This window comes from Puma concolor, chromosome B2, assembly GCF_028749965.1.
Source record: "Puma concolor isolate L17-30 chromosome B2, mPumCon1.1.hap2, whole genome shotgun sequence".
NCBI lineage: Eukaryota > Metazoa > Chordata > Mammalia > Carnivora > Felidae > Puma > Puma concolor.
The window spans coordinates 15,065,434-15,085,240 of NC_141671.1; the positions used below are offsets into that span (position 1 = coordinate 15,065,434).

The 19,807-nt window shown below is 48.7% G+C and overlaps 1 long non-coding RNA gene across 1 annotated transcript; it reads right to left on the reverse strand.

The window, feature by feature from the left end:
- Positions 1-1,532: 1,532 nt before the first annotated feature.
- Positions 1,533-11,749, reverse strand: LOC147580751 (uncharacterized). Its single transcript, XR_015250768.1, has 3 exons — positions 10,464-11,749; positions 3,794-3,873; positions 1,533-1,660 (listed from the first exon to the last, which is right to left on the reverse strand). It is a non-coding gene; the product is annotated as an uncharacterized LOC147580751 (long non-coding RNA).
- Between the last annotated feature and the right edge of the window lie 8,058 nt (positions 11,750-19,807).

Genomic DNA, 19,807 nt, shown 5'->3' on the forward strand with positions numbered 1-19,807 from the left:
AAAATCCACATATTTCAGATTCACCCTAGTTTCCAAAGGTCAGTCCCTAGAAGAATGTTGCCTCTGCTGATGGAGTGATGAATAGAAGGATGCTAGTTGGAAAATCTAAATGAGAATCATACTTGTCTCTAGGAAGGAAGGAAAGAAGGAAGGAAGGAAGGAAGGAAGGAAAGAAGGAAGGAAGGAAGAGGGAAAGAAGGAGAAAGAAAGAAAGAAAGAAAGAACAAGAAAAGGAAAAGAAGAAAGAAAGGGAAAAGAAGAAAGAAAGGGAGAGAAAGAAAGAAAGAAGAGGGAAGGAGAAAGAAAGAAAGAAAGAAAGAAAGAAAGAAAGAAAGAAACAAGAAAAGGAAAAGAAGAAAAAAAGGGAGAGAAAAAAGAAGGAAGAGGGAAGGAAGAAGAAAGAAAGAAAGAAGAAAGAGACAAGAAAAGGAAAAGAAGAAAGGGAGAGAAAGAAAGAAGGAAGAGGGAAGAAAGGAGAAAGAGAAAGAGAAAGAAAGAAAGAAAGAAGAAACAAGAAAAGGAAAAGAAGAAAGGGAGAGAAAGAAAGAAAAAGACAAGGAAAGGAAAAGAAAGAAAGGGAGAGAAAGAAAGAGACAAGAAAAGGAAAAGAAGAAAGAAAGGGAGAGAAAGAAAGAAAGACAAGGAAAGGAAAATAAGAAAGGGAGAGAAAGATAGAAAAAGACAAGAAAAGGAAAAGAAGAAAGAAAGAAAAAGACAAGCAAAGGAAAAGAAGAAAGAAAGAAAGAAAGAAAGAAAGAAAGAAAGAAAGAAAGGGGAAGGAGGAAGGGAGGGGGGAGGGAGGAAGGGAGGAAAGGAGGGAGGGAGAAAACTAGGTTGGATGGGTAGAAATAGAAGCGAAAGAAAAGGCTGAAGCGAGGATGGCTGGAGAGGTCACAGGGTAAATGTCACTGGCGACGGAAAGGAGCCACCAAGAGATCACCAAAAGAAGGACGCTGGGGACCTTAAGTAGTAGACATTAGATAGGCTTAACATGTTATATATCTTTAAATGAAATCTTATGATGTTTGGCTATGTGGTGAGGGATGTGCAATTCTTCTCAATTCCTTTATGAAAAGGTCAGTAATTTTGTATATTTGTATTTCAGACCCCCAAAAGGAATTTAGCTGGAGAGGAGCCTGTAAGAAACCTTCAGCTGTGGAAGGGCTTCCCCAGCACAGTCACGGGAAGGGTAGGCGGGTCAGCTGGCTGGAGCATGAAGTGACGTGCCGGGGGGGGGGGGGAGGTGCACAAGAGATGTACTAGAAGGACAATAAGCAGGAGACACTGTGGAGGCCACCCCCCACCCCCTGCCGCCCTGTAGGACGTGCGCACCTGGTCTCGCAGATTCCATACGAGCGCCAAGGAGTTTCACGCGGGGGTTTCTTAGATTTGTCGCTTAGACCACGTGGCTACCACTGAAGGACAGATCAGAGTGGTCAAGGTTGGCGACAGGGAGACAGATTAGACTTTTATTTTACAACAAAACTCATCCAGGTGATGGATGAGGAAGGCAGAACAGGATCGTGGGGGGGGGTGAAAGAAACGCACGGGTGTGGGAACTTTGCAGAGGACAGAAGCAGCAAGCTGTCGTGATTGGCTGGATTGACGTCAGATGAGAGAAGCGCATCAGGGACACCTCTTAGGCTTCATAGAATGGCTACTGTTGACACATTAAAAAAAAAAAAAGAAAAGACAAAGCACATTTGGAGAAAAGCAATTGGGGATGCCTTGCTTCCGTTGTTGCTTTCTGTTTCTTTTTTGTGAAAAGCTATGAGCTCTTTTTTGAAGTTTTATTTGCAACATTTAGGAGGCAAAAATTTATAGAGCTGTTTAGCAAGGGGCTGGATATCTGGTCTATGGTTTGGGAAGGAAGCAAAGAAATCATTAGGATAGAGGCAAATAAGTGAGAGGGAAGAAATGGGTTTGCCCCTGGGAAAGAAGAATGGAGGGTCAAGAATGATGCCCTCGGAGGGGTGCCCGGGTGGCTCAGTCAGTTAAGCGTCCGACTTCAGCTCAGGTCATGATCTCGTGGTTTGCAACTTCGATCCCCGAGTCGGGCTCTGGGCTGACCGCTCAGAGCCTGGAGCCTGCTTTGGATTCTGTGCCTCCCTCCCCTGCTCACGCTCTGTCTCTCTTTCTCAAAAAAAAACATTAAAAAAAATTTTTTTTTAAATGATGCCCTTGGAAAGTGATGTTTGGAGATACAGATGTGACTCTAGGGTGTGTGGCTTGTGTTACCGGTTCATGACGACCTGATTATTTAAGTCGGCACCTTCAGCTGCAAAAACAGAGACTCATTCAATTTATCTCAGGAAAAGTGGGATGGCTCAGTCGGTTGAGCGTCCGACTTTGGCTCAGGTCATGATCTCACAGCTCGTGAGTTCAAGCCCCGTGTCAGGCTCTGTGCTGACAGCTCAGAGCCTGGAGCCTGCTTCGGATTCTGTGTCTCCCTCTCTCTCTGCCCCTAACCCACTTGCATTCTGTCTCTGTCTCTCTCAAAAATAAATAAACATTAAAAAACATTTTTTAAAAAAAGTGGGATTTATTGGAAAGGTCATGTAGACCAGAACCCAGCGTGTAGAGCTCAGCAGATGAGGCAGGTCTAGGGGTGCCTGTCTCTCTCCAACCCCATTTCTCTCTGTGAATCCTCTATACTATCTCAGTACCAACCAGATTTATTAGCTCTTTTTTAGGACTAACTACCCCAAGACTTAGAAGATGTATAAATGTCTTAGAACCGTAAGCAAAAAGTCACATATGTGTTCGTTTGTACATTTCCCTGGGGGAGAGAGTCCACACTTTTATACGCTTCTCAGAGCGATCCCAGATACAAAGGAAGCCTTCAGACCTCCTCGTCTCTCTCTCTCTCTCTCTCTCTCTCTTTCTCTCTCTCTCCCTAGGCAGAGGCAAGCTCCGGGGTGCCTCAGCCCCAACTCAGCCCGATCATATCCTTTCACTACCAGATATATCTATTGCAAATTACAAAATTCTTTTCATTTTTGTTAGTTCAGATGGGTCGAGCTTTTTCTGCCTCAGGCCAAAGGCGATTGGAGAAGCCAGCACAGCTGAATAGTGACAAATGTGAAGGAAGTTTTCCTAAGTAGGAGGTCAGGCAAGGCAGTTTCCTTTCGAAGAGAGACAGTAGAGCCAGGATCACAGGAAAGGGTTGGCCTTTCCTGAAGGGTGGCCTTTCCTGAAGCATGGCCACTAGCCCTTCAGGGCAAATAGATTCTGTATCAGGCACCCTGGCTGGAATGATCACCCCGTGGCCGACTGAAACGGGCTGATAGTAAGCTGGAAAGAAATCGCTGATGGAATTCTACGGAAACTGTTCCTCGCCTTATCTTTTCTACCCTTTCGGTCAGTAAAAGCATATCAAACATGAATATCAAATCTGCATTTATCAGAAAGCTGGGACACCCTATAGCATACTGGAGGACAGATCTCAGTCTCCAAAAGACCTTGGCAGCCTGGAGTCATGATTTGAATCACAGATGATGCGATTTGGTGCAACTGAATGTGAAATACTGTATTTAGAATTTTTTTAATGTTTATTTATTTTTGAGAGAGAGAGAGAGAGACAGAGCATGGGGGGTGGGGAGGGGCAGAGAGAGGGAGACACAGAATCCGAAGCAGGCTCCGGGCTCCGAGCTGTCAGCACGGAGTCCAACGTGGGGCTCGAACTCACGAACTGTGAGATCGTGACCTGAGCCGAAGTCGGAGGCTCAACCACCTGAGCCACCCAGGAGCCCCTAAAATACTGTATTTAGAAGGATTAAAATCAAACACGTACCTGCAACATCAGGAAGAGGAGGCCGAACTATAGTGTCAAATAATCTCTCGCCAACTTGAGCCACTAGCATAAAATGATTGCTGAGAAGAAAAGAAAAAAAACAACCACTTTGTATTAATAAAGGTTTCAATGCCCAGACCCAAGTGAAATGGTCCATTCGTCATTGACTAGACAGTATTTATCTACATGTAATACTTGCTTCCTGGGGCCATATTAAAAAAAAAAAAAGTGTTGGAAGACTTTTCTTCTTTAGAGCAGTTCTAGGTTTGCAGCAAAATTGAGGGGTGGTGCAGAGATTCCCCTTACCCCCCCCCTTGCTTCCACACATGAAGAGCCTCCCCCATTACCAACGTCCCCCACCAGAGTGGGAAAACGGCTGAAATCAATGAACCTACATCGATCGTCACGTCAATATCACTCAAGGTCCACAGTTTACATTACAGTTCACCCTTGGTGCTGCGCTTTCCAGGGGTTTCTGGGACCACACAGACCCTTAGGCTGGGACCACGCAGGCCCTTTCTGGGACCACGCAGGCCCTTAGGCTGGCCTGCCCCGGCTTTGATTTGGATTTCTTCCTAAGGTATTTTCTCTCCTCTTTGCTGGCCCACACTCTATCCCTTCCGGTCCCTGAGCAAATGATGCCTTTCCTTCTGCACCCGGCCGGGTTCTACCGCCTGACCTCCAGTTACGTTGGAGAGTCCTGGACACAGCCCTGGACACAGCCCTGGCCTTTGTCACCTTGCAATCCCACCTCCCTCCACCCTCTGAAACAGACTCCTACAAGTTGCAGGGAGCAATCACGAGGGCTGGCTCTTTAGTCTTCACGGCGCCCACCACACAAGAAACTGGGGCACGGGGTCGAGTCTCAATGTAAGTGACTGGCAGAGTCAGGGTTCAGACTCCACGTATTTGACCCTCGAGGCGTGTCGAGCCCCAGTCCACTTTTTCAGTCCCTCTGTGAGCTCTGCCAGGACGAAGTCCCAGAAACCAGTCTTAGAATGGCCCGTTCTGTCTCTTTGGAAGTCTCTATGTTGCCACTTAAGTTGTCAGCCTCGTTTCCTCGGTCCACAGCACCTGGCTGTCTCTCTCTCTCTCTCTCTCTCTCTGCCCTTCTCTGCTCCCACTCACCCTCCCTCACATACATAGTCAGCTCATGACAAAACCAGTTGTTTTTACTTTGGCACCTCATCTGAGTCTGTGACCTTCACTCGAAGAACACCATGAGAGACGGATAAGTTTTGGCTACAGGTCGGAAAGGACGGACGTTTGCCGCCCTGATGGCGTGGCTTATCAGACAAGCTCGTCACATAAATCTGCACAACTCCTACATCATCACTGATGCCAACTTGCTTTCAAACCCAGCTGTGACTGTCCAAAGATTCGTACATTTCTTTGCCCAGGGGATGCAATTTAGCCACATCAGAAATTGGGTAAACTGGGGCGCCTGGGTGGCTCAGTCGGTTAAGCCTCTGACTTCGGCTCAGGTCGTGATCTCACGGTTCGCGAGATCGAGCCCCGCGTCCGGCTCTGTGCTGACAGCTCAGAGCCTGGAGCCTGCCTCGGATTCTGTGTCTCCCTCTCTCTCTGCCCCCTCCCCCACTCACATCTGTCTCTGTCTCTGTCTCTCTCTCTCTCTCTCTCTTTCAAAAAATAAATAAACATTAAAAAAATTTTTTTAAGAAATTGGGTAAACGGCGTATGTGGGAAACATGTAACCGAAAAAAAAAAATTAGACAAAGTCCTCCACGGGCACAGGCTGGTCAAGAAGGTGCTCAGACATTAGAAGAAATCACGGGAGTATCATTTTGAACTTGCCGGTGGTATAGACCGTGTATGGGGGAACAGGAGGCAGAGACCGATCGTGGCAGGGTAAGGGGGGCCGTCAGATGAAGTTGGCATGGCCGTGGGAAGCAGTGAGATTTGAAAAGACCAAGTGCGATACCCAACAGAGCCAAATGCTCCTGCCGAGTAAATGAGAGTCTGGGGTGGACCCATCCTTCCCCTGACACCAAAGAGACAGGGTAGGAGCGCCAGTCTGAGGCAGGACTTCAGCCAACCCGGGGCTCTAGGAGTCCCCAGGGACAGGAGGCTGGCCTCGGATGGCAGAGCGTATCAACACTGAATCGTCGCCATTCCCTTCCTCAAACCCACAGGCAAGGCCAAGTGTATGCTTTCAGGCTAATGAGCTCTCAGAATGCCAAACTAAACTTCATTTGCTGTTTGAAAGATTTTTCCATTTCTGGCCCTGGTGAAAGACCCGGCGGTTTCACCCAGAGCTCTTCCTACAGTAAGAACAATTAACCCAAAGCAAACTACGTGCCCTAGGGTATCAGAGCCCCCATAGAATGGGCACGCGAGTCCCCAAGGCAGGCCGAGAGTCAGGCCAGGGGCACATCTGCTCGTTTTCCCTTCCAAAATAACCGTGGCACTAAGATCCTGTCCGCGCCTGCCAAGAAAGCACTGCCCAGTAACTGGCCGTGGCCAGCGGTGACCACACAGAGCGACCCAAGTAGCAATTCAGGGTGATGTCCCCAGACAACGGTAACGTACACTAAGTCGTAACACATTTCAGACTTCTGTGGCCGGAGTGTACTTAAATAAAAATTACCCTTGGAGAGCGTAACGAGAACTTGGTCTCTTTTAAGGGCTATGATCTACTTAATTGATTCAATAACATCTCTCCCTCACGCGACTACCCACCCGGTCACAGAGGGGACCCGGATGATGCGGGCTAACTCCCCTAGCCAGAGGGTGACGTCACTCACACCTCTCTTCCCCAGCATGAGCACCTGCTGGTTTCCTTTCACACACTCTCTTACCCGACACACTGTCTCCATTATCCATGCCAGGCAATTAATCTATTTTTAAAAGGCCACTAAAATGAGAAATTATAAAAAAAAAAAAAAACTAAACTAAAAAACGAGACTGATACGTACAATCAATGACCCTTTTACTTTAATCTAAAAACAAATGTACATTAATTGGCTGGTTTTTCCTTGAGCCAACAGTGTCTGATTTCCCTCGGACCGCAGTCAACCAGGAAAGAAAGAGAAATGTCACAACATCTCCACGATTAGTTTCCTGACTAATTGTAAGAGAATCCCGGCTGAGAAGTCACCTGGGGGCTTAGCTCTTTCAACTCCTTCAACGGAATTGAAAATAATGTATGATTTTTGTGATTCTACAGACAAGTAAAATGAAGTCCAACCAACAATGTCAGCAAACACTCGAGAAAGCTCTGTCTTAAGTGCCTCCAAAAAGGGAGATCAAGGGTGAACAGTGATCTGCTCTCTAGAACCCTAGAAAGATTCAGAAGTTAGAGTATGGTTGAAGGCAGGAGGGAGGCAGGAGACTGGTTCCCATCCCCACCTATCAAGGGGTGCAGGGGTCTTATTTGGGGGGTGAAATGAACATGAAAGGCTCCAAACAAAACCACCAGGTATGGTGGAGGGCAGGGGAGTGGCACTCTACTGACATCAAGGCAATGGGTAAAAGTCCACATGCTATGGGGCGCCTGGGTGGCTCAGTAGGTTAAGCATCCGACTTCCAGACAGTTCATGAGTTTGAGCCCTGCAACGGGCTCTCTGCCCTCAGCACAGAGCCTGCTTCAGATCCTCTGTTCCCCTCTTTCTCTCTCTCTCTCTCTCTCTCTCTCTGCCCCTTCCCTGCTTGTGCTCTCTGTCTCTTTCTCTCTCAAAAATAAATAAACATTTTTTTAAAAATCCACATGCTGAACCCTGAGGCCCCACTGCCACCTTGTCGGCTCCTCAGCTCTGAGAAGGCTGGCAGCCATGCAGTTACCCTAAGACAAGAAACTGGAGTATGACAGGAGGGCAGGGTATGTGCAAAGGCCCAGGGGTTGAGACAGAGCTGCAAAGTGGATGGACGGGGTGAAGAGTGAGCCGTGAGCACAGTGACTTGGGCAGAGCCAAAATAGGGAACCTGATCCTCATCTTCTAGCCTAGAAGGAGTTGCAGAGGGTTCTAGAAAGTAAAGCGACACAATCACATCAGCATTAAAAAATGCTGTTTCTTTATTTTGGGGAGGGACAGAGGGTGAGTGGGGGAGGAGCAGAGAGAGAGGGAGACATAGAATCCAAAGCAGGCTCCAGCCTCTGAGCTGTCGACCCAGAACCTGATGTGGGGCTCGAACTCTCGGACCGCGAGGTCATGACCTGAGCCGAAGTCAGACACTTGACCTACTGAGCCACCCAGGCGACCCTCACGTCAGCATTTTATTTATTTATTTTTTCAACGTTTATTTATTTTTGGGACAGAGAGAGACAGAGCATGAACGGGGGAGGGGCAGAGAGAGAGGGAGACACAGAATCGGAAACAGGCTCCAGGCTCCGAGCCATCAGCCCAGAGCCCGACGCAGGGCTCGAACTCCCGGACCGCGAGATCGTGACCTGGCTGAAGTCGGGCGCTCAACCGACTGCGCCACCCAGGCGCCCCCACGTCAGCATTTTAAAAAGATCCCGTCTTTCTCCCTCTCTCTCTGTCCCTCCTGTGCCTTCTCTCTCAAAATAAAGAAATAAACATTTAAAAGAAATAAAAAGATCATTCTGCAGCAGAATGGGATGTAAATGGCTCAAGAGGGAAAATTGGGAATGTTTGGTTGGGTACTAGTGATGATATCAACTCCTCAAAGAAGGCCTAGGAGGGGCGCCTGGGTGGCGCAGTCGGTTAAGCGTCCGACTTCAGCCAGGTCAAGATCTCACGGTCCGTAAGTTCGAGCCCCGCGTCGGGCTCTGGGCTGATGGCTCAGAGCCTGGAGCCTGTTTCCGATTCTGTGTCTCCCTCTCTCTCTGCCCCTCCCCCGTTCATGCTCTGTCTCTCTCTGTCCCAAAAATAAATAAACGTTGAAAAAAAAAATTAAAAAAAAAAAAAAAAAGAAGGCCTAGGAGAGGGGGAGGGTTGATTGAGATGGGACAGAATACCCCGGGCAAGTTAAAACTAAAAACCAGAGTCAGCCTCCCGATGGCCTCTTATTCCAACTGGCAGGACTCCGCACTCACGATGTCGCCCCTCCACCTTCCCGGTTAATAGACCCAGGAATGAACTGAGCTATTGATTGTGGAGGAGAGCTACCCTGTGGAGGCCAGAAGCTCCTGTGGTATTTTCGACCGCTTGCCCATCGCTTGCCAGGAAACGTCATTTAATTTTGGATTAGATGGATTTGCCAGGAAACACGCCCGTGGGTCGCAGCGCCGAGGAGTAGAGGTCGGTTTTACAATTATGAAACAGCTTTTCCAGAAGCACCGGAGGTCATCAGGCCATCTCCTTAAAGGGCAGCTATTGAAATGACACCCACACAGCCTCTCGCTGGTGGGCACACCGGTGACAATGACGTGTGCGGGGGAGGAACTCTGGGCACAAGGCCGTGAGCTAGGCGGCTTGGGAGAAGAGGTTGGGGTTCCTCTGCAAACGTCAGCGGCAAGGACTGGACATCAAACTTCAAGCTGAGCCCCTGCCAAGACCCTCACTGTATCTTCCCATGGCCTGGAGAGTTCCTGGACCATGCACGGGGTATCCAGAATTAACACTACCCCCAAGAGAACCAATTCCGATTTACTCCTCAAGATGACTTTAGCCATGACCAGGCAAATGACAAAACCTGAGTGCCATTCTGGGCTCCAATAGTTTCCAGCTAGAGGAATAGTTCAACAACTCGTTTCCGGTTTGGGAACTGAAAATAAATGCCAGCTAGGATCTTCGGCCAGTCTCGGAAACAGCCCTGCCTCTGATTCGGGCCACGCCTTCCTGAAGGGGGCAGGGACCTCGAAGAGGTAATTCAACCAGCGTGGGAAACTTCCAGAGATGCCACAAAACTCAGTCAGCAAGATAAATAATACCTTGGTGCAAGATTTTAAAAATCAAAATTAAGGTGAAAAAAACCAATGATGAAGGACAGAGCAAAAGTTCATGAAAAAGTGCTGTGCTGAGTCATACTGGAGTCTGAGGCTAAAAGGAAGATCAGGGACGTCAATTGTTTACATACCTTAAATGCTGATGTGGTGTTCGTTATGGATAATTTTGCATTAATTCTTATTATTAAAGATATGTTACGGGGGCGCCTGGGTGGCTCAGTCGGTTGAGCATCCGACTTTGGCTCAGGTCATGATCTCGAGGTTCATGAGTTGGAGACCCGCGTCGGGCTCTGTGCTGACAGCTCAGAGCCTGGAGCCTGCTTCAGATTCTAGGTCTCCCTCTCTCTCTGCCCCTCCCCCACTCATATTCTTTCTTTCTCTCTCTCTCTCTCTCTCAAAAATAAATAAACATTTGAAAAATTAAAAAAAAACAAATAAAAATATATTACATTAAAACAGTGTAGCTTGAGTGCTGATTTTTTGGACACCTCCTTAAATCTTGCACCAGAAGCAAGCACCTTGCTTGCCTGGCTCTCAGTCCGGCCATGTGGGCAGGAATTTGGAGTTTTATACACCTTCTCTCCTAACATCATCCACCCTACCCATCCCTACATACACACACACACACACGCATGCACACACGCACACGCACACACTGGCATGGAGAAATTACAAACTGCTCTTTGGAAACATAAGCCCACAGCCCGTTCATTCATTTGTAGAGGTTAGAGAGGGCATTCTTAAAACAACTTTTCTCGTTTATCTTTGCAAGAGTGTTGCCGTTCGCCTTTAAATACACACCTGAGATCAGCTTTCGGAACGGAGCTGTACCCTCGGGTTGTGCTCACACACAGAGAGGAGGAAAATCAATTTCAATCCCCGAAAGACGGAATTACTGGTGCAGAAGGTCACTACACGCTAGCACTGCTCAATGGGCTTGGAACAAGATCCTTGTCCGCGTTGCTTCGCTGCCCGCCCAGCGGAGGGAGGAGGGAAGACCGGAGACGCTCACGCTCACCAGGGAAGAGAAAGATGTCGCTTGTACAAGCCACAGGGTAAATACTTTAAACAGCGAAGGGGAAGAGGCGGACGCGCGCGTGCAACGTGGAGTCGCGGACTTCTGTTTGCAACTAACGCTCTAGAGAAATTGGCCACGACTGGCTCAACCAACTGAAAATACGACTGCTGTAATTCTGTCAAGGTCACTTGTCAGGCTGGCTTATCTACTCCCCAAGGGCTGCTGCACAGATCGGCCCTACCGAAGGGACATAACTCACGGTCGGCCGTATCTCCGGGGAAACCTCCTGGGCCTGGTTGCCATTTTGCTCACGCCCTTCCCTGCTCAGGTATCAGATTCAGGCCAGCTGCCGTCTACAGCGGATACAGGCGGGGCTTGGAGCCCGGACCAGTGGTCACAGCCGTCCTGAGCCCTTCCAGATGTCCGTGGACCGGTGCCACTTCTGTCACCTCAGAGATTATTGCGAATATCTGATTGGCAAGCTCACGAACCGTAATAAGACCTGTGGCACAGAGGGGCGGCAGAGGGAGGCGGCCAGGCTGCCCCGGGAGGCAAAGTGTCAGAGCCACGTACCTGTTCCCAGGAGCACACGCATTTTTCTCCCCGGTGGGAGGGGTAGGGTTTCGTGGAGAGAGCCGGGGCATGGAAGTCGAAGAGATCTGCAGACCCAAGTCTGAATCCTGGCTCCACTCATGAGCTATGGGACCCGGGGACGTGATTTAACCTCTCTGAGGTTGGGTTACCTAATCTATAAAGTGGGGGGAAGCTAATGGATGTGAAGTGCCTGGCGCAAAGCCACCCGCGGAGCCCAGCCCCTGTTTGCAGCAAAGACTTGCCCCGGGGGGTTCTGTTGTCTCACTGCCTCGTAACTGATCCCTTCAATGCCCTGAATCTGGGGGGTTACTTTTGCTTCCTGCCGTCACATTCGAGGCTTGGCCTGGCCCTCTCTGTACCAACCATTTGGGAATCGGGGACGATGGGATTGGATTGTCATAAAGGAAAAAAATACCCAGGTTAGCACATCACGTTCCCAGCCAGCAGGAGGTTGGGCAGGGAGGCAGCAGCAAGAACAAAGGCATACCTCTTACTCTTCCTTCTCCTCCTGTCCCCGTACATAGTCCCCAGGACCTGGGAAACCAAGCAAGCCACCATTCCAGCCGCATCCCAGCCAGTCAGCTGTCGTTCCGAGCTGAGTCGTGGGGAGGCTCATGAAGGAGACGTGGTTCTGAGTCTCAGGGAGAAGGCCGGGTGCTCGTCCTTAGATCCTCTCACCAAAGAGGCGGTGTAGGAGCCCCGGAAAATGTCAACCGTACCCCTAGCATGACCGGGAGCCCTGGTATGCCTGAGCAGAAAATATGGGGACCTTTTTAAAAATATTTTTAAGCTTATTCATTTATTTTAGGAGAGAGAGAGAGAGAGAGCACAAGTGGGGGAGGAACAGAGAAAGAGGGAGAGAGAGAATCCCAAGCAGGCTCCATGCTATTAGCACAGAGCCTAATGCGGGGCTCGAACTCACAAACCGCGAGATCATGACCTGAGCCAAAATCAAGAGTTGGTTCCTCAACCGAATGAGCCACCCAGGCGCCCCGAGACCTTTTTTTAAACAAAAAATTCAGACTCATTTGCTGTGAGAAAGACGGTTTGGAATAACAAACGCCCATCTAAATCTAGGATATAGGACAGCCAACCTCAGTAGGCCTCCTGGGGGAGATTATTGGGAGACCTTGAATCTGACCTGTCAGGTCCTTCCTGGGATCAAGAGTCTGAAAGATGAGAGAGAAAGTCTGCCCCAACCTGTATGCCCCATGTGGGCAGGGCAGGCCTCCTGCGGTGGCAGCGGGAGTATGTTCTAGAAAAAATTACGCATGCCACCTGTTCAAGATGGTAAGGCAGCCCCTTGTTCAACCGGGGCTACTACAGGAGGGGAGAGACACGGGGCTCAACTCTACCTCCAACAAGGACAAGTGGGAATTTGCAGCAAAGGAGCGGAGCGGGGGGCAGCGGTTGGAAAATTCTAAGAGAAGGCATCAGCAATGAGGCGGATTCTTGGTAGGCCAATGCCACAGAAACGCTGCTGAAGACAGCAGCTAATACCAGCATGCTCTCTCAAGAGGGGTCAGACAGCTAGGGTGGGGAACTTCACTAAGCTGAATTTATAGGATGCTTGCTCAAACGGGATTCTGCAAGAATAGAGAGGGAAGCCAAGGCCCGGCCTGGACCAGCAGGAGGTTCCGAGAAGCCTAGCTAAGGTTTGGTCGAAGGAGAGCGTCTTTGTCGAGTGCCTGGGCCCTAATGTGGGTTTTAGCTCATCGCAGGGAGACAAGATGCCTCTGAACATAGCACTGCAGTGATGCCCCCGTTCTAGGAAGAGAGGAAAGGTGTTTCGAGAAGTTAACTTATTTAGGGAGCTTTTATGGGCAAGAGGGGCCTCTCCAGCTTTCCTGGGCTCAACAGCAGCAAGAACAGCCACAAAGAGCCCCCGTCGACCTCTGAAAGGTAAGCCGCCCCAATGGGGGATGCAGTTGCGGAGCGAGTCCACTAGGTGGCAGAGCGAGAGTCCCATTGCCACGCAAGGGGAAAACATGGTGGTGGCCAAGGGCAATGGTGAGCCACTCAGGACCCACCAGGAATTGGGTCTATGTTTGGAATACCAGCCATTTTGGGTGGGGGACACTCGACATTAAAGATACTTTTATTGTTTTTAAGGCTGACACTGATGCTTTCGGAAGTATAGAGCCGGGGGGAGAAGAAGAAGTTGTACTCAAAACTTGTTAGCATTTGTAATGAATGAATGAATGAATGAATGAATGAATGAATAATATAATGAGCCACTTGGCAGAGATTGTTTCGGTTTAGGTGAATTAGAGCTGACGACACATTTAATCGGGTCCCGGAGATCACCATCCAAGGAGGTAAGATTATTGGTTTCTCCCTTGGTCCCGTCTGATGGAAGCAACTTCTACTTTTTTTCTTTGCACCCCGTGGCTCCCAGCCCGTGAAGAGGATGCCACTGACCGTTGGACCTGCCTCCAGTGGCCCGCCATCTCCAGCTTCTCGGACATGGGCCCTGCCTCAGAGGGCAAAGGCAGACAAGGAAGCAGCCCCATTGCCCACGGCTGGCCCCGTATGGGCAGGGTCCTGCTGTCACTGCCGGCAGCTCTGGGGGACCCTAGACGAGGAGGAAAGAAGAATCCTAGGAACAGGGTTAACCCGAGGCCAAGTGGACAAGGAAGCAACTTCTCAAACCACCGTCCCATGGCAGACTCAGATATGCGGGAGCGGTCAACAGGGCCCTCTTCCCCCAGTGTCCCCCTCTGCTTCTCCCCAGCCTGCCTTCCCCCTTCATCCATTCTCCATGGGAAGGACAGCCAATTCTCAAGCAGTAGCAAACACTGCTATGAGTATGGTAACACTCATACTATACAGCAGGTTTTGGAACAAATATCAACTCATTTAATTCGTTACACTCACTTAGCAGATAAGCAATTCGAGGCACCAAGAGGCTGCCTGACTTGCCTAATACCACAGAGCTAGTAAATGACAGAGCCTGGATTCCAAATCACATCTGACTCCAAAGACCATTTTCTTTCCAGAAGAGTGTGTAGGCTGGCGTTATTGTATCGCTTTCCGTGTTGCCCCTCCCAGGACTGTTGGCGTTTAAAAAAAAATTAAAAAGGAGGAGCCCAAAAGGGTCAACACTGAAGCTGAATATAGCCGATGATCTCTTGCCCCACACGTCAACAACCTCACCCAAGCCGCACTGGTTTTCCCAGTTTGGATCTTAATTCCTATAGATTATTTTTCCTTCTTGCTACACTCGATCTGGCTTCTAGATGCATTCCTTGGCTTTCTTTCTATTTCATTATAGGGATTAAGAAATGGGATGCGTTAGGGGCGCCTGGGTGGCGCAGTCGGTTAAGCGTCCGACTTCAGCCAGGTCACGATCTCACAGTCCGTGAGTTCGAGCCCCGCGTCGGGCTCTGGGCTGATGGCTCAGAGCCTGGAGCCTGTTTCCGATTCTGTGTCTCCCTCTCTCTCTGCCCCTCCCCCGTTCATGCTCTGTCTCTCTCTGTCCCAAAAATAAATAAACGTTGAAAAAAAAAATTAAAAAAAAAAAAAAAGAAATGGGATGGGTTAAATATAGTTGCACAATTACAATTCAACAAATTGTAAGAGGACTTACCTGCCAAGACATCTAAGTGTCTGAGAACCATCGGCGTGTGCCATGTCAGAGGACACGGAGATGTCACTGTCACTGACATTACAATGTGCCCACCCTATCCTCGCCTCCACTGTCAGGGCCCCATCTCTCCGGGAAACCTTCCTTCCCTTATTACAATGGTGGAATGAGTTTTCAAATGAACAACCTAAGTAAATGACCGTTTTATGATCCTACATATGGAACTTCCAATGTTTAGACTCTTTTTATTTTTTAAGGTTTATTTATTTTTGAGAGAGAGAGAGACACAGAGTGCGAGCAGGCAAGGGGAAGAGAGAGGGGAAGACACAGAATCTGAAGCAGGCTCCAAGCTGTCAGCACAGAGCACACAGGGCTCAAACCCACCAACTGTGAGATCATGACCTGAGCTGAAGTCAGCCGCTTAACCAACTGAGCCACCCTGGCGCCCCAATGTTTAGACTCTTGTGTTAATTTCTAAGGGCTGCTGTCACAAAGCACCACGAACTGGGTTGCTTAAAAACGATAGAAATTGATTCTCTCACGGCTCTGGAGGCTGATAGTCTGAAACCAAAGGGTTGCAGGACCACACTCCCTCCGAAGGCTCCAGAGAACCCTTCCTTGCCTCTTCTAGCTCTGGTGGTTTCCAGCAATCCTGGTCATCCCTGGGCTCATAGACTCATCACCCCAACCTCAGCCTCCACCCTCCGGCCTTCTCCTCTGTGTCTGGATCCAAATTTCCTTTTTCTCGTGGACCCTTCATTGGATTTAGGGCCCACTCCAATCCAATATGACCGCATCCTAACTCGATTACATCTACAAAGGCTCTCTTTCCAAATAAGGTCACATGCACAGGTACTGGGGATTAGGAATTCAATGTATCTTTGGGATGGTGGCGGGGAACGGGGGACAACTCCACCCACAACTACCTTTTCCCACATGCAGGGCAGGTATTAATGACCAATCATGAGGATTTTCTGCTGGGCAGAGGAGACATCACCATCCTGCTTCACACAACTGTCCTGGCTGAAACGCGAGGGGATCGGAGCCAGCACCTCTGGTGACCCGGACTTGCCGTCATGCGTGCCACTCAAGGGATGACTCGTGGTGACGAGCGCGTACCGGTCGCACCTTCCGAGCCCAGGGCAGGTGGGTCACCTATCCGCTTTCCCCATACGGTGCTCCGCGAGGCCGGCCCAGCAGGTACCACGGCCCGTGACCCTAGCCTTGGCTGCACAGGGGACGAGGTCCTGTTGTTATTTCTGAGCCCACGGTCCACGTGCACCATAGCATGGTTTGGTTCCAACCTCACTCCGGGCGCACGTCTCTCCTCCCTCCGCCCCCAGCAAACTGGCAATAGTGATACGCGACCATCTCACGGGGCTGCGGGGCAATTTAATTAATGTCTCCCAAGCACTCTGAGGTCTTCGGATGAAAACCGCTGTGTAAGAGCAAAATTATTATTAGTTCTCAGCCTCCTGTCCCTTGACTTCTGACACGGGCTTTTGTTGCTCCTGAGTAGGAGCTGTTTATGGGCTGCCCAGCCGGCTCTTTTCGGGTCTGTAGGCAAATACGTACGCGTTTGCAGATTTTTTTCCCCCTTTAAAAAAAGCATTCCAGCCCTGTGGGATGTCTTGAAGCTTTTCAGTGCCTGAATTTCTCTCTCCTTGTCTCTCCTAAGTACCAGACTCTGCAAGAGTAGCTCATAAACAGGCTCCTTCGGAAAAGAGTGTGGGGGGGAAACGGTCAATTTGAAGAAATAGCCCCTCTTGCAATGAAGAATGAAACAATATCTTCTTCTCATGCAGAATCTAAATGAACCACTAAGTGAGGTCTGTCTCCCTTGCCCAGAGGGATTCTGTACGTGTTTATGCATGGAAAGGAGAAAGGAACAGAAGACTTGCTTGCAGGGGCCAAGTTTTGCCTCCTCCCTTCACCCTAATTTCTCAGGAACCATGGAAACAAATACACCCCTCCTAGAGGATGTTTCCCTGATAGTCCTTTGTTACCTAACCGTGCGCCTGCCTGGGATCCCATGGGGAGAATGAAAGGAAGAAGTGCAAAAGAAAAAGTATGTCTGCAATGAAATGCCTGGTCTCTGAAAACAGAATGGGGCTCGTGTGTAATTTATCAAGCTCTGGGGCAACAATGTTCCGGGGCACCATTTTCCTTTTCCCTGACACAGGGTCACTCCTTCCCATCCCACGCTAGCCACACACAACCTGTGAGGCTCCCTCAAAGGTATCCTTTGGCTCATCATAACGCTTTGTTGGCAGGGTCTGTTAGTCACCCAACGGCCGGAAGACTGTATTTTTAAAATTTGCTGAGGAGCAATTATGTCACCTATAATCAGCCGGACCAAAGTCTAAGGGCTCAGAACCAATGAAAGAAGCAAATGTTCGTTGTGTGGCTGTAAACGCAGGAAAACATAAACACAGAGAGCTCGGATGATGCCCTCCATGTTTCCTGAATCAACCAACCGTGGACCAAATGTTGTACCAGATTCTATAAGGGAAAACCCCAGGAATATTCGGCTGGGACAGGGAAACTGAGGCAGGAGTCAGAACAGAGATGCATGAAACCAGCTTTCCCCATGCAGCATCTAGTACTGAGGCAGAACCAGAGTCCTCTTAGCTACCTCAACAGCTGGGACACATGAGGGCCTTTTCTGCACTCTAAGATGACTAAAGTTCAACCTGTTACAGAGCGATCAAAGGGATAGCTTCTTTTTTTCCCATTCTGTTATTTTAAAAAAAGGAAAGCAGATCTAATTCCAAAAGAAATATGTACAGGGGCACCTGGCTGGCTCAGTCAGTTGAGAGATCAACTTCAGCTCAGGTCATGATCTCGTGGTCTGTGAGTTCAAGCCCCACATCAGGCTCCGTGCTGACAGCTCAGAGCCCAGAGCCTGCTTCGGATTCTGTGTCTCCCTCTCTCTCTGCCCCTTCCCCGCTCATTCTCTCTCTCTCCCCAAAAAATAAACATTAAAAAAATTTTAAAAAGTCTCCAACCAAAGAACTGATGGATATTTTACCAATCAAGCAGATCACATCTGGCTCTGCAAACGCTCAGTTGTAAAACTATGAGGGATAATTGCTGTTGAATTAAGCAAACAGTTCCTGTTCTAGGAGTTTTAGGGTGTGGGCTATTTTACAAAGGAAAGATGGAGTATCAAACAATGAGCCGTTTAATCCAGCCAAAGAAAGTTGCCAATGAGGAAAGGGCAGGGGAACCATACGGAATGATTCTGAGACTCCCAGTCTTTCAGCTGTGGGGTCAAACACATAAGAATCACATACTCTATGTCCACACGCTGTTACTGGATTCCTCCTCCTGCAACTCCAGCAAATAATCAGACTTTGTTGGGTTCTGTGAGCACAACTTTTCTTATGTTTTCTATGATGAAACCCGCTAAGAATTTTTATGAAAACAAAAACCATCGGCCTTCTTTTGGAAAGATGTGGAGCTGATATTCATGTCTGTATTTGTGTCTTGGGGTATCCCAAGGTAAAATTTTTTTAAGTTTATTTATTTATTTTGAGAGAGAGAGAGAGAGACGGAGGGAGGGAGAGAGAGAGAGAGAGACAGCATAATTGGGGGAGGGGCAGAGAGAGAGGGAGAGAAAGAATCCCAAGTAGGCTTCTCACTGTTAGCACGGAGCCCAACGGGGGGCTCAAACTCACCAACCTTGAGATCAGGACCTGAGCTGAAATCAAGAGTCGGCCACTTAACCAATTAAGCCACCCAGGAGCCCCTGAAGATGAAATTGCTTTAACTGCGGAGCTAACTCCATAGACAAAGGAGGGCCCTGAGAATAAAGCTTTCCACGGCAGTGGTGAAAAAGAACAAATATGGTTCATGATCATCTACTTTCTTCAACGAAGGCAGTTCACTCTCCTTGATGAATTCTGCCCTACCCACCTTACCCTTCTCTCTCTTTTTCACACGCACACACACACACACACACACCCCTTTTCTCATGCCAAAGACTAGGTGCGAAATGCAAGTTGGATTTCAAATCTGCATTATGTTTTTAACTTGTCAGTTCAAGCTAATGAAAGGCGGCCCCCTCCCTGGTCTTTCCTGAACTATAACCTTAATGGCCACGAAAAATTTGGTTTCATTGGGTATTAATCCTTTGAAAGCAACATAACTCCCCCACCAATTCAATTCCTTCCTGTTAACAAAACCACTTTGTCTGTTCAAGATTCATGGTCACTGGCACCTTCTGTGTTGCCAAGATTATTCAACGGCTTACTATTTGCCAGATATCAGGCTCAGCCTTTAGATATATTATCTCATTTAATCTTCACAACAAACCTATCAGGCAGATAACTGTCCTTATTCTTATTCTAAACATCTGCCAACTGAGGCTTAGAGAGGTCTGTCTCCTGCCCAGAGTGGCAAAAACTTGAGTGATGAATCTAGGCTTCAAACCTGGCTGAGTATGAACTCTGAACTCTTAATGGCCATGCCAATGGTCTCCCCAGCACTTCTGGTAAAGCTTTGAGAACGGAGTTAATTCCACTGAAGGGGAATCTACAGCTTTTACAGAAATTTTATAAGCATTCATCTTCATAAAGAGCCATTTTCCAAAGAGGATTCATCTATGATGAAAAAAAGGATCTATGATACTTTTATAACTATTACAACCACTTGTCCTGGATTGTTCTTCATTTTGAGGCTAATGGACCTATTTGAGAATCTTGAGTGAAACCCCACGAATCCCAGGTACAGGGACCCTGATTGTACACATCCTTCTGAAGTCACAACCCTCCCTCTTTCCACCCCCTTCTCCACCCCCGTGACCGGCAGTCATACATGTGGCCAAGCTAATCATGCACTACCCAGTGGCAAGATGCAGGGGCATCCTTGGGCAGAAGGGGGCGCTGTTTCATAGAGGTCTACCTGCCATAAATGCTCTCCCTCTCAGAGGAAGGACTCAGCCAA